Source organism: Aptenodytes forsteri, unplaced genomic scaffold, assembly GCF_000699145.1.
Source record: "Aptenodytes forsteri isolate BGI_AS27 unplaced genomic scaffold, ASM69914v1 Scaffold173, whole genome shotgun sequence".
Lineage (NCBI taxonomy): Eukaryota > Metazoa > Chordata > Aves > Sphenisciformes > Spheniscidae > Aptenodytes > Aptenodytes forsteri.
In genome coordinates this window covers 1,318,758-1,328,896 of record NW_008794449.1, presented here as the reverse complement: position 1 = coordinate 1,328,896, position 10,139 = coordinate 1,318,758, and positions in this window count along the sequence as shown.

Here is a 10,139-nt window from a genome sequence, read left to right as displayed (position 1 = left end):
TATAATTTTTTTCACTTCTGGATTGAAAATCCTGCTGAAAATCCAATTCCAGGCTTGGATGGCTAGAACTATGGAGAAATTCAACTTCAGAGATGGCCTGGGAGGCAATGCTGAATAAACACTGATTATGAGAGACAGCTGCTCTATCTCACTGCCACTGCAGCTGCAGAGAGATACAGACACCAGACGGGGCCATGAGCAAGTGAGGAAGGTGACATGAGCGGAGCAGAAAGTTTTAGAGGGATTTTTGCCACTCAGCAGAGTAAATGAAACATCGATATTCGGGTGGCTTTGCATGGAATGGGCATCGTTAAGAGGACATGTTGAATTAAGGGATTGCAGCAGTTCAAGCAACTTTTTTTTTTTTTTTTATAAGAAACTTAAAAAATTAGTTTATTGCTGACCAGTTCTTCATGCCCTTTGCCTTTGATTTCAATCCATTTAAATTGCAAGTATCTTCCTCCCAGTGGCTTTCTGCTGATGGTTCGCCTGTTGAGGATCTGAGCTCACAGGCCTGTCCAGGGTCTCCTCTCTGCTCTTCACAGGGAAAGGGAAAGGCAGCTGTCTACATCCACTTTTATCTCTGTAATTTCATTACGCTTTGTGGCTTCTTTGGCTGCCACTTCATCTTCTCCAAGGTCACCTCTGTACTGAACACAGAAGCCCAGGGCAGGATTCAGACTCTCACCTTGGGGGATTCAATCCAGTTGCCCAAGCACAGGTAGATAGCGAAACTGGGAGGTCCTACGTGGCCTCCAGATACTGTTCTAGGCAGTACAGGGCTCCTGTAGGTCCCAAGTTGCACCTGCCAAACCTACAAGGATGTCTCAAGCAGCATTTAATCTGCAACAAGGCTCCTATATACAGGCAAGTGGCTCAAACCCTTGTTGGATCCTCATACTTGGAGCAATCTGTGACTGCTTAAAAAAATATGTATTTGAGGAGGTACAAGCCAGGGTGTTGATCCAACACTGGACCATGTGGCAAGTGATTTTGTTCTACTACTGGAACTGATGCAGGGAGATAAATCTGCTTACCCTTAGCTTTTCATCAGTCGATCAGCAACCTTTAGAGAAACAAAATATTTATTGTCTCTACTCCTCTGACTACATTTGATCTCCAACAGCTTTTCTTCATATATCTTCCCTTATTCACTCAGAAACACTGCTCACACAGGGGGGAAAGAATGGAATTTGAGCATTTGGCCAGGATTTTTGGATGTCTAGCAGCCCAGACAAAGCAGATTAACCAAAATGATCTCTGCACGTCCCAAAACGCCAAAGATTGATGTTGTCAGGGCAGTGCCTGTAGTGCGAGTGATCTGTGTCCTGCTGATTTTGTGCAACACAACAGATGCTTTTGATCTCTCCTCTTGGAAAATATAAACTGAGACCATGCAAGTGCATGGGACTACTCTTCTGGTTCAACTTGGGCTGAAAATGAAAATGTTTTTCCGAGGAAGAAAAATTCTTTGGAGGAATAAACAGGACTGGGAAATAAATTTCAGAGGTTGAAGAGATTCATTTTTGTTCTTGAGCTGGCCAGAAACTTCTTGTTTTAAGCAGTTCAATGTTGAACTTCATTTTTCTGTATACCTGGGAAGTATCACAACAGCCATCTGCTTTTCCCACCGTCAGAGACTGGGCTTGCTTAGTCTTTCCTTCTGGCTCGATGCGGCCACTTTTGTATCCCTGTGCCCTGAGAGGAGGGAGTAGTCCCAGTATCATTCCTGGGGTGGGACTTGCCTCCATGTAAGTGTCTACATTATAGATGTTTGTGGTTGGGTAGGACATGACTCACTGACTCCTCACTTTTGCCCTCCCCTAGACCTGTACAAAGGGGATGTCACTGCCGCACACATTTGTTGTCAGGTGTTAAGGGACACGGGACATGAGCAGCTCAAATACTACAAATCCTTCAAGGTAAAAGGGACATATAAAAAGCTCCATCCTGTCCCAGTTTCTTCTTGCACTGGAGCTTACTGGGATGCTGTGGGTCTTACTGGTCTCTACTGATACTATCCTTCCCTCCCTCGCAGGTAAAATCTGTGTTACCTGCTCAGGGACACAACATTTGTGAATGATTAACTCTGTTCTAAAACAGCTCTTTCACAGAGCACAAATTCTCCTGGATTTATCTGTCAAGCCAGAGGCTTTGGAGAAATACTGACATTTCCAGAGAGAATAGAGAGGGTTGTATGTACAGTGGAGATGACAAAGGGGATAGAAGGGGGAAAAAAGGCAATTTTAAGATGGAATATTTCTTTCTATGGTTCAAAACAGGAGTTGGATCCTAAGGGAGAAGGGATTATTCCTTGAGAGAGCAACTGAGTTTTGCTATTCCAGCAAGAGACAAGTCAATAGTTTAGCTCCAAGCAATTATGTTACCAGTTTATTCTGTTTCTTTCTTTCCCTCTACTTTCTTTTCCTCTCTTCTTTGTAAAGTTCTAAGTACTTTCCAATGAAGAAAGGAGAAACGTGATTTTAAGATGAGTTGGGGTTGTGCCTTGAGGCAGAAGCAATGCTCAGAAAGTGTGTTTTAATGAATACAAAATATTACACCGTGAAAATCAGCGGCTGTTGCTACTGCTTTTTTTAAGGTATGTTAATTTTTGTTGCTTTTAAATACTCTTGTTGCTGGGAAACCACCTCACACACTGTAATTGAAATTGGTTCTTCGTATCCCATTTTGTCCCTGGCAGGTTTAGAGTGTTCTTAAAAGCTAAAAACTCTGCTGAGCAAAGGCAAGGTGCACCTGATAGCAGATCCCTTGGCATCTCTTTGGGCAAAAGACATCATGAAATACATTCAGAAAAATAAAAGCATTGGGGCAGGGTACACACTGAAACTGGCAGGGGGGTACGGTGAATATATTGGGGTGTGAGGTAGTGGGTGAGAGGATCCAGAAGGGTTTTTCACAAGTGAGAAGGATATTTAATGGACTGTGGGAATTAGAGGATCTATTCCACACAAATCCACCTTGGTCTGAATCACTTCTGGCATCCAACATTTCCCAGGTCGGGGCTTATAACTCTTGCTCCCAAATTTTTCAAGACTCTGGTACCCAGACGCTTTGTAACCAGCTCCCCAAATGTCACCCATCCTGTGCTTCTTTCTGCCTCTCCTAACATTTTTTCCAGTGATAACAAGAAGTGGCACACACACATATTCCCCCCTCCAGCAAACTGAGGGTCTCGGTACCTTATCACAGAGTTTTTCAATCCTTTTAGTCGTGTTATGTGCTTTCTTATCACAGAGTTTTTCAATCCTTTTAGTCAAAGACGTGTTATGTGCTTTTGGAAAGCAAAAAACCAAACCCCACGTGCATCCTTCTGGGCAGGGCCACCACATACCCTTTTCAGTTACAACTGACAAAGCTCTGACTGTGTATTTATCAGTTGTACTCTCCCTTTGCAGATCAGTTTGCTCTTAGTTATGTTTTAAAAGATGTGTATCTTTTCTATCTTTTTTTTTTCTAGTTACTTGTTTAGCACCTTCTGTTATCTTGCAGGATTTGTACTAGTAGCTGAGCAATGTGGCTTCAGAGTAAAGATCAGCATACAGCTTAACTATTTTTAAGTGCTTAGTAGGCACTCTTGTACTAAATCATTGTGTCTCTGAGACGAAAATATACTTGCTGTTCCTCTGACATAAATCCCTCTTTGCCTCTTTTATCTGCTTTCTTTGGCTCCTCAACTGAGTGAAACTTGGCCAGATCTGAGTACTGGGTCCACAGGGAGAAAGTTAAACAAGAAACACTTAAATGCTATTAAAGACAAAGCTCTTGACTCTTCACCTACTTGATTAATGCTGCTTATAACTGTTCCTTAAATAAGGAAGAACAAGAGGCTAAAAGAAACAAAGTCTCTGCTAAAGTTTATGGACTGAACTGCAGCAACACACATGTCCCATTCCCTTTTTTTATTGTCATCTGCTCCAGCCTTGCCTCTCCCTTAGACTGTAAACTCCTCCGTGCACAGATCTGTTGTGCTCAAGTGCTATTCACATCTTTCATCCTACATAAATAATAATACATCACAGTAATAAAGCAGATGTTGTGAGTTAATTCCAACCAAACTGCAATCTACCCCCATGCAACAAGATGTCTGCGCAATCATTCTTGATAATAAGTCCTGGGAAATGCTGTGCAATAGTCTCAGTGCTTGATTAATTTTTATTTCATAACAAGTCATTATTAATGGGCCAGATGCTGATAGGTGTGCTCATGGTGAGGACAGTCTGACTGCAAGAGAAGTGGCATTAAAAGGAAAGAAAACAAGTGCAACTGAGCTAGCACGAGGATATTCCACTGCATTGCTGCCAGAATAAAACAGCTAGCGAGTCAAACAAAACAAGATCAGCTTTTAGAAGCAAGTACAATGACTTGCTGCCTTGAAGGGATAATGTTCCTCTTTTAGTTTCTTGTGTCACGCAGCAAAAGAACAGTGAAAAGTTCCCAGAATATCTGTGCAGGGAGTTAACGTTTCCAGCAAAAAAAAAAAAAAAAAAAGAAAGAAAGCCTTTACAAAAGGGTTTTTCTTTCTTACTGGCTCTTCAGCGAAAGGCTGGGTAAAAGAAAAGAGCTAAGAAAAAATCCAGGCAAACCCAGAAGAAAAACATCAAGCCTTTTCAGTGGGGAATGAAAGCACAAAGGCAAGTCCCTGGCAAATGTCAATATTTACACGAGTCGTGGTAAAACTGCTGGCCAAGGGGGAGAGCAGAAAAGGGTATTCAGAAAAGTGACCTTCTGGACACCGTGCACAAGCTTTCTTTTTGCACTGCAGGATGTAGGGTCAGCCATCAACAATGACTGAGACAAGAGCCACTGATGTAATGACAATCCTGCAAAGCTGAACCAAAAAAAGCCACAACCGAAAAGCCCCAGTCTCTTGATGAATTGATTTGCAAAGCCAACAACTCTCCTAGGAGGCCGAAGCAAGATAAATTGGCTGCAGGGTCTCCATAGTCAGGGTGTGAATACCAAAACAAGTGATAGGGTGGGTTTGGGGGAACGCAGTCTCCATCTGAACGAGGGAGCTGTGCGGTCATCACTGCATCATACAAATAGCAACAGGACTCACCCCGGGAGTGGGCAACTCAAACTGCCTTAGACAGCTAAACATGCCCATCCTACACTCAGCTGATAAAGAGAAGCTACTTTGAATTTACCCTGGAAATGCCAAGGACCAGCTCAGGTCCTGCAAATCTGCATTGATTAAGCTAGCTAAAATGGCCAGTCCCCTTCTCAGTCACGCTTCAGATATAATCAGCCTGACAAACCCAATCCATACTTTCTTCTGAAAATCATTAGTCATCATATTAAATCAGATTATGTTAACAAATTGCTTCCATCTTCATGTTGTTCAAGCAAACAGTCAAGCAAGGGGCAGCTTTGGTTTGAGAAATGACTTGGCCTAAGCTGATAGCAAATTGTATGCACTAATTGAAATTCTAAATTAACACCATGTAACACAGTTTGACTTAATTGATTTAAAAAGAGTTTTCCAAGGTACAATCTTGTGGTTTCCAGTGTTACACTGCCAACGCATTTCTAACTTGTGAAGACGTAGGAACCAGTTTAGAAAACGCTCAAGTGTTCCCTCTGACCGCATTGATTTTCCTCTGTGTTTATTGTAATCTCTCTTCAGCTGTTGCAGTACCGCTGTGTGCATGTTCCCAGGAGCTTTTTCCTCCACGAACACCGATGCAGATATAATAGGACTCACTAATAACTGCATGCTTTATAGATCCAGCCAGGATCAGACCCCGAGTGAGGTCTGAGTACGTTGGGAACATCAGGGCTCTCTCTAATGAGCCCTCCCAGGCAAGAGGAACGAGACACGGAAGGAACAGGAAAAAAATATCACTGCCCTTTTTGCAAACCAAGGAACAAGGGCTAGCAAAAGAGCTGTTTTCCTAGATAAATGTTGCATCTTGGTTTAGCCACAAACCATGGAAATGCTCTGGGAAATCAGAGGTGCCCACGTGGGACTGAGAGATGCGGCTGGGATTTAGGGGAGACTTTTGCCCTCTTAGAGTGTTGCTGGAGGCCAGGAGGATACCTCAGACCACCAAACCAGCACTAGACCCCATGCTTAGACAACTGGATGCCATCCCACATTTACATTGACTATCATGGGAATTTAGAGTCACGACTTGCACAGAAACACATAGATGGAGACACTGAAATTTAGATGTCTTAATCTGCAAGCTAAGTCCCACACTGAAAGCTAGGTGAGATGAATCCCACCTCACTGAAACAAGCTCTAACATCTCCAACGCCAGAAACACGAGCAAGAAAAATAATGAGCTGAGCTTGGCTCGAGTCTCCAGAGACTCATCTGCAAGTCTGTGCTCCTTGGAGCAAAAAGGACGGATTCCAGTTTGAATTTCACCTGTAGAAGTTTGAGCATTAAATTAGGATAAAATAGAAAAGGTTAGGGCCAATGAGAAAATGATCGTGGACATGTTTGTATTTGCACAGCTGAAACAGTTTAAAACCTCTGCTTCTACCAGCTGTATTTCTGTGAGATGGTTCCAGGGACATCTGCTTCGCCCCAAACGAAAAACTTGAAAAAAAAAAAAAATCTTTAAATCCCATCTTAAAGAAAACATTCAGATGGAAAAAAGGGCTGTTTCTAAGGAACCACAGATGCAGGGTGATCTGGCTGTCCCTTCAGCTGAGCTATGGCTGCAGACTTTGTGGGCACTTCTAATCAGCACCTGCACAAATTAAATCAGGTCAAAGTAAATCACAGCTGCAGGATGGCAAGTTAATCTGCTGCGGCTCTCCCACAAGCACGCATTTCAGCAGGACACCAGCAGCTCACACATACCTCCTCTGCCGCACATACAAACTAGTTGCTTAACCTGGTTCTTTCCATGTTTGAGCTAATGACACAGGGCAGGCAGGCGGCACTAAGGGCACATCCCACACTGATGCTCTTCTCTGTGGAGCTGCTGGGAGCGTTCCTTCTCTGTGTGGGTCGGTCATTGCACCACCCCAGCCCCCCTGCACGGTTATTAGCTTCAATGGCAACAGCTATATCCCACAACAGGTTTCTACCAGTGGAACTTGAAATGCCTGGCTTGGAGATGCAGCAAGAGCAAGAGCCTGTTTGGCACAAGTACACGCACGTAGCTGTTGCATGCCAGTGGTGGAATATGGTCCATTTTTAACTTAGCACGCTTTGCATATGGTATATATTCAGTTTTTCAATGTCTCAAATGGTCAGGCAGAGAAACAGTCATGATCTGCAAAGCTGGAAGAAGGGTTTTGAATGTTTTAAAAGTTTTTCTGCATTATGCCAGGCCAGGAAAGGGATAGGAATAGAAGATTTCATTTAGATTACAGTTTCCCTAGAGAATGGGCTGCCTTTGACTGTGTTTCTACATGGTGCCTGACATAATACACTCTCTGAATGCATATCCACAAACCTGAACATATCTCAGAGCAGAGATCCCCAAATGAAACCACAAGGGCCTGAAATGCTGTTTGCGGTGCTGTGTCATGGGGTAGAAATGACCCCAGGAGTGCTTTATAGGTCTCAATTACAGAAAACTACAGCTGAAGTATTCATCCCAGCCTGTAGAGAGCAATGGGCATTTTCCAGACATGATTCATCTACCCTAATTCAGATTAATTTCTCCCCAGAAGGCCTTACTTCTCTCTTCTGACTATGAAGGTAGAGATGGAGAAATTTACCTCTGATGTGTCTACATTTGATCACACGAATCCCATCAACTGTGGCAAAGACACTGTGTTCAGAATGAAATTAAATTTCCCAGAGACAAAGGAGTCATTTGCTGTTTTCTTCCATAACCCATCATGACGTACTACTGCAAGGGTGAACGGGCATATGGTGCCCAAGGTTCCCGCTGCTGGTGGTGCACACTCTTTATGATCTATACGATAGACTGAAGGTGGCTGAAGAGTTCCTGGATACTGCAGATGGATCTTCTGTCCAGAAGTCTTATTTACAACAAGCAGAGAAAGGCAAAAACCTCTGGAAAAGAAACACTGCTAGACTTAAGTAGAGTGAGGCAGATATTTGTGGCTGTAAGAAATGCGATGACCTACTTTGGTGAGAAAATAAAGCCACAGAGTTTCAATGGCCTCTGTTTTCACAGGAGAGTCTTCAAGGTGTCAGGCTGAGTAGTCAGGAGAGTGTTAACTAAGAAAAGGGGAAGGCAGAAAGGGAGGAACGAATGAGCATTCATTTAGCACGAAATTAAGATGTCAAGAACAAAATTAATCAAGGCACCAAGGGATGTGAAGAGAAGAAATTCTTTAATTGCCTATACTTTAATGCTGGGAGTCTGAGTAATAAACAAGAATTGGAATTGGAATAGCTCATTTATGAGTTATACATTAGACCTTGTTGGCATTATTGAAATCTTGGGGGAAGATTTGCATGATTGGAATATTAAAATCACTCATTATAATCTATTTAGGAAGGATAAAGTGGGCAAATGCAAAAGGGGAGTGGCACTCAACATCAAATGTGTTTCGGTGGGAATCAGGTGCCTAAGCTCTTCTTGTAAAGCTTTTCAAACGCTTCTGCATGTTTTACATCTGAAGACACGTAAAAAGATGGATGGCAGGGATTTTCAAGGTGGGATCTTTTGGAACTTCAGTTTTTGGAAGGTGCTCAATGTTTGTCACTCTTCAAAGACTCTATCTCCAAAAAACTGACCCTTAGTGAACGAAAGAGTATTCTGGGCAAATCATTGCTTTTTTACTGTGAACAAAAACTCAGGCTTAAGGACTACTGTTTGAATGGCATTACTGAAATTTGCCATAAATAAAATGAGACATAATAAGCTTGATCCTATGCTCTGATTAAATACTACAGGCATTTTGCGTACAGAACTACAGAGCCCAGGCAATTCAGAAAAGCATTAGTACCTAGTCTTGTTTGACCCCTCCTGGCATTACACACGGAAGAAATCTGGTCCTTTATATTTTTCAATGGTGTAAATTATCACTGTGCTTTTGGAAGATGTAATATTGGCAGGTCTGCAGAATAAGAGAGGCTCTAATCATCACTTATTCTTCTGCTGCGATTTCCCTGACATCAGTTTAGATTCTCACCCTCACTATATATACACATATTTTATTTCCTAGGTAATTTTCATGATTCTCTCTACACTTTTTCAGATGAATGAGCTATTCCCTAAGTAGAGAAAATTCTCTAAGCCATTATCTCCTATGCCTTTAGGACTCACCTTTTTCCTCCCTCCTACCCTACTCAATCCTTATATCTATTCTGACTTTGGCAACAATTTAATTCATCATCATATTTGAAAATCCTACACAGTACCACAGAGTTCATACTGCCAAGCTAATATCATGTCCGCATTACTGTGATCTTTATTCTGCTTCACACTACAGAAGCCCCCCCACCTTTCTGCATCATGTTATCAGAAAACGTCTCAAAACCCCAAATGCCAGGAAAGCCCCAAAGTTTTTCTTCCCATATGCCAAGAATTTTTTTTTTTCCCCAAAAAAAATGCAGAGTTAAACAATAGTAATTTGAATATGTCTTGATTACTCTGAAAAGTTCATTATGAGAACCGTGTGTGTGTGTGGTAGATGGAGTAAACCAAAAAGAGAGGAGACGATGTGCTTGACCAGAAGAACAGCTCACCACAAAGTGGATGAGTCACTGTGTTGCAACGTGACATAAGAAGCAGTTTCTGGATGGGCTGGGACCCAGGTCACATAGGCCGGTCACAAGTCTCTTGGGTGTCTGTAGATTTCTCTCTCTCTCTCCAAAAACATGTGCTTTTCTGGTGTAAAAAAGGGATACTTGTGCTTCCTGTGTTTGAATCAGTGACTCACGCTGTCTTTTCACAACAAAGCAAACTGAAGTCATAGCAGAGCATGAAAGAAAGACATGGTTCAGACTTCACTCCTGATTTTATGCTTGAACAATATTCCTGAGTACAAAGTAACATCAGTCAGCCTCTTGTCAATATAATGCTGGGATAAGTGAAGGCAAAATTGGGATTAATGAGGTCTATGACTTTGCAAAGCTGTTTTGTTTTGTTGGGTTTTTTTTTCTCCCCACAAAATGAGGGTCAGTTTATATGCTAAATCCAGCCAATACGATGCAGCGTCCTTCAGCCAATTATGTA